The 5,260-nt window shown below is 51.4% G+C and overlaps 1 long non-coding RNA gene across 1 annotated transcript; it reads right to left on the reverse strand.

The window, feature by feature from the left end:
* Positions 1-652: 652 nt before the first annotated feature.
* On the reverse strand, positions 653-1,434 carry LOC142474099 (uncharacterized). The gene is made up of 3 exons (XR_012790119.1): positions 1,356-1,434; positions 1,071-1,180; positions 653-696 (listed from the first exon to the last, which is right to left on the reverse strand). It is a non-coding gene; the product is annotated as an uncharacterized LOC142474099 (long non-coding RNA).
* Between the last annotated feature and the right edge of the window lie 3,826 nt (positions 1,435-5,260).

Here is a 5,260-nt window from a genome sequence, read left to right on the forward strand (position 1 = left end):
CCCTTCCCCCCTACCTAATACTGACTTCACCTCCCCCCTCTTACCCCCCCCGCCCCCCCTCGTCCTTGCTAACCCCCCCCCACCCCATCTCCCCTCCCTCCCCTACCCCACTATTCCCCGTCTTGCCCCCTCCCCCACCCCCCTAGCCCCCCAGGAGAGAATGAGGCAGCCCAGCCACAACCTGGTGACACTCACCAGCTCTCAAGGACATGACACTAACTCTCACCTGATCCGACAGAAAAGGGTCCACTAACCCTGTAGTTCTGTCACTGCCAGGTGCCTATAGCAACGAAGGTTCCCCCCTTATAAAATGCTTAAGGCGCAGCGATTGTAGTGACCCTTCCCCCCCCCCCCCCCCCACTCCCTCCCCCTCACCCTCCCCTTCCCCACCCCATCCCTCCCCACCCCCCACCCGATCCCCCCCCCCCCCACCCTACCCCCCCCACCTTATTCCCACACCCCCACTGCCTGCCCCCCCCCGCACGTGAGCTGTTCCCCTCACACCCCTGCCCTCCTTACCCCCTCCCCACCCTTGCCCCCACCCACGCCCCCCCTAGCCCCCACAGGGCAGATCTACTCACCGGCGTTCCAGGTTGCACGAGTACGGTCACGAAGATGGTCCCGCACCGCGTCGCTCACAGGACCATCGCATGGGCTGTATACCACTTGGGCCACAGCGAAGGTCTGGAATTAACACTGCAAAATGTAAATTGTGTATATTGCCTAAGGCGGAATGTATAAACTTGTACCCCCCCACTATCCTCCCCCCCCTACACCATATCCCTCCCCCAGCTACCTCTCCTTCCCCTTATCCCCTGCCTTCCTCCCCTACACCCCCCCCTCTCATTGCCCCACCAAAGAGGCCCCACCCCCTCCCCTCTCCCCCTTATCGCCCGTCCCTCCCCCACTCCCCACCCTACCCCCCCCTCTTACCCCCACACTATCACTTCCTTGCCCCCCCCCCCAACACATGAGGTTACCCCACACACCCCCGCCCTCCCTACCCCCTCCCCACCCTTGCCCGCACCCACCCCCCCCTCCCCTAGCCCCCTCAGGGGAGTACCACTCACCTACGTCCCAGGCTGCCCGATTACGTTCACAAAGTTGGACCTGATCCGTGCTGCTCACAGGCTCATCACATGAGGTCGCATAACACTTGGGCCACAGCGAAGGCCTGGTACTAACATTGCAAAATGTAATTTGTGTATAAGGTCTAAGGTGGAATGTATAAACTTGTACCCTACCCCCTCCCCTTCCTTTCCCTGTGTCCCCACCCTCCTCTGCCCCCCATGTACCCCTCCCCTTCCTCTCCCTGTCCCCTTCCAAACCCCGTCCCCCTGAGATAGCCCACTCACCCTTGCACCTGCCTGATCATGCACGGGCATGACTATGGCCATGACAGGCGCAGTACTTAGGACTACCACACGAGGCCGCTCACCACGTACGCAAAGATAAATGCATAATGTGTAAATTGTGAATTGTGATTCCAGCACAACGCTGAAGGTTCATGGCTTCATCCTGTACCCCCCCCCCTCCCCATCCCCTATTCCTCTCGTCCCCAGGGACCCCCCCCACCCTTACCCCCTCCCAGGTCCCCTCAAAAGGGAAGATGTCCCGATATCGCACCAGTCCCTCTACTCCCCCCCCCCCCCTCTTTTTTTTTTTTTTTTTGTTTTGCTTCACTCCCCCCCTACCCTTATTTTTTTTCCCCCCCGGACCCACCCCCCCCCCCCCTACATCCACCCCCAAACCCTCCCCCCCCTCACACCAACGGAACAGGGTCCCCTCTCATACACCCTCTCTTCCCTCCATCAGACTCTAAGCACCTCAGGTACACAACATCATTTTTTAGTAGGCCCCACTGACAGAGGGCTCAAACTGAGGCCTCAACCCCCCCTCCCTTAAAAAAAAAAAAAAAAGACGACCCGGACGACGAGGAAGCCGGTGGAAGTGGAAGTCGCAGAACTTTCTGGGTCTCCACCCGGCCCGTCTTCACTGGTGTACGTTCTACGACCCGCCCCCAAGGGTCTTACACCCACTAACCGGTTCTTCACCTAAGACCGGTCACACACTTTCATACCCCATTAGGGTCATTTTTCCTCCTTTTTTCAGCCGCTGTTACTGTCCCAGCGGCCCCCTTCCCGACCCACCTCCCCCAAGCCCATTCTGACTGTACTCCCCAATACTCCACCAGCGACAACACACGCAAACTTAGCTGAGCGATTACTATGTCCCATCAAAAAACACTAAAAATTGTTTCCCTCAACGTAAAGGGTCTCCACAATAATCGAAAACGCCGCCTGGCCCTCCAAGAGATAAAGAAAACAGGAGGGGACGTTGTTTTCCTCCAGGAGACGCATTTTACGTCACAAGAGCCGCCTAAAATATTTCAGCATGCATATCCAATGAGTTATTTCTCATCCTTCAGCAGCAAGCGTAGAGGGGTTGCCATTCTGTTCCGACAGGGCACCCCATTTAATCTAACCAAAACCCAGGCAGACCCAGAGGGGAGATTTATTGTAGTCTATGGCTCACTATCCGGCACGTCAATCGCCCTTATTAACCTATACGCCCCCAACGAAAACCAGACAGAATTTCTTAAAAAGGTTCTGGAAGAAATTGACCCACAATATCTATCCTCAATACTCATTGCAGGGGATTTAAACATGGCTCTCAACCCTAAGGAAGACAAATCGAGCCACCCAGGACGACAACACTCTACTCAGTCACAAAGACTGGGGAAAAAATTCAAGGACATCATCGGGGACTTTTCTCTGGTAGACATTTGGAGAACACAGCATCAGGGACAAAGAGATTATACTTTTTACTCGGCGCCTCACCAGTCTTACTCCCGTATTGACTACTTTCTTGCTTCCAAGAACGTCCTAGAGGCCACCACTGACACAGATATCGGCCCAATTACATGGTCGGATCATGCTCCCATCACCATGACCCTATCCATCCCCTTTGGGAAAACTATCTCATACTGCTGGAAACTCAATGATTCCTTACTGAACCACTCCGGGACAGTGATGGAACTCAAAAAATCCCTTAAGGAATACTTCAGAATAAACAAAGGCTCAGTAACCTCTCCAGCAAGCCTGTGGGAAGCCCATAAGGCGACAATTCGAGGAAATCTTATCTCGATTGCCTCCCACCGGAAGAAATCTAAACTCAAATTAACTAAAGAGCTCACAACCAAAATAATCGACTTAGAGCAACAGCATAAAAATAACCCCTCCCGGAGAATTTATAAACAGTTGACAATTGCTCGAAACGATTTAAGGACCATCCAATTAGAAAGTGTAGAAAAAGCTCTTAGATGGACGGGTCAGCGGTATTATGATAAAGGGAACAAGGCCGATAGACTTCTTGCCAGCAAATTAAGAGGAATACAGAAAAGATCGCAAATCACGGCAATCAGGAATAATTCTGGTGAACTCCAATACAATGAAAAAAAGATAGCAGAGGAATTTACCAAATTTTACACTAAACTATATAACCTAAGAGCCCACTCTGCACACACTAAAGAGGCGGATACGGCTTTAGCCGCCGATTACCTAGCCGAATGCGACCTTCCTTCATTAACAGAGGAAGAAAATACCTACCTAAATGCGAAAATCACGCTAGACGAATTAGAAATGGCCGTTAGAGCCTCAAAAAATTCTAAGGCGCCGGGCCCCGATGGCTTCACGAATGCATACTACAAAAAATTCTTCCCCATTCTGTCCAAACATCTATTAAGTTTGTTCAACTCATTTCTAGAAGGGAGCCCTATCCCATCCACAATGTCGTCCGCAAATTTGGCAATAATACTAAAGGATGGGAAGGACCCCACCCAATGTGGCAGTTATAGACCAATCTCATTGTTGAACAACGACCTTAAACTATACAGTAAAATTTTGGCGAACAGACTTAATCCCATCCTCCCGAGATTAATACATAAGGATCAGGTCGGGTTTGTCCTGGGTCGTCAGGCCTCAGACAATACACGCAAAATTATAAACTTGGTAGATCATGCCCACCTTTCAGGCTCAAAGGCAATGTTGCTGAGCCTAGATGCAGAGAAGGCATTTGACAGGATTGATTGGCTATTTCTAAACCAGACATTGATTAAGTTCGGCTTCAGAGACTCGTTTCTAAAGGGCGTTCAAGCACTTTACCAGAATCCCTCAGCCTCGGTGCGCCTCTCGGGCGGAGGCTCGGAACGATTCCTAATCCAGAACGGTACCCGTCAAGGATGCCCCCTATCTCCCCTCCTCTTCGCCCTCACGATTGAACCATTGGCGTCTAAAATTAGAGGAAACCCGAACATCCAGGGAATCCCGATCGACAACTCACAATACAAAATTTCCCTATTCGCTGATGATATCATCCTTACCCTGACAAAACCTCTAACTTCCCTCCCTAACCTCCAGAGGGAATTGACGGAGTTTGGCAGCGTATCAGGATATAAGATAAACAGCGACAAATCAGAGGCCCTAAATCTTAGTCTCCCGGATCCCGAAGTTCTCCTCCTCAAAACCAATTTCAGCTACAGATGGTGCCCTGCATACATTAAATATCTGGGAGTAAATGTATCAAGGCACTATCGGGATCTTTACCGGGATAACTACCCGCGTTTATGGGATAAGATCAAAAAGGATCTAGATCAGTGGGCAGGTTACCAGATCTCGTGGATCGGTCGAATGACTTCCGTTAAGATGAATATACTCCCAAGAATGTTATACCTCTTTCAAACACTCCCGATCCACGTCCCAGGCACTGATCTTAAAAACATGCAAAACAGAATATTTCAATTCATTTGGCAGGGCAAAAGACCCCGAGTCGCCAGGTCGGTCCTGATGGCTGCAAGATCTAGGGGAGGTATGGGGGTTCCGGACATACACAGATATTACCTAGCTGCACAGCTCAAGCAGGTGGTGATGTGGAATTCTGACCCGACCCGTTGTAGTTGGGTAGAGATAGAGACTCGATGTGCCAAAATGCCTTCTCTGCAAGCCTGCCTCTGGAGCCTGGACAGAGGAGAGGGTCATACACACAACCTGAAACTTCAGGCCTCCCGTTTCACATGGGACGTCTGGTCTCGTTGTAAATACAAACATGGCCTTACTACCAAAAGCTCCCAATTGACCCCCATTCTCAACAATCCAAAGTTCCCCCCGGGATGTGGATCTAAACTGTTCGAACAATACAGCACAAGGGGTATAGAGGCGATTGCGGATCTTCTGAGCCTGGGGAGGCTTCTGAGCTTCCAAGA

This window comes from Ascaphus truei (assembly GCF_040206685.1).
Source record: "Ascaphus truei isolate aAscTru1 chromosome 13 unlocalized genomic scaffold, aAscTru1.hap1 SUPER_13_unloc_5, whole genome shotgun sequence".
NCBI classification, from domain to species: Eukaryota; Metazoa; Chordata; class Amphibia; order Anura; family Ascaphidae; genus Ascaphus; species Ascaphus truei.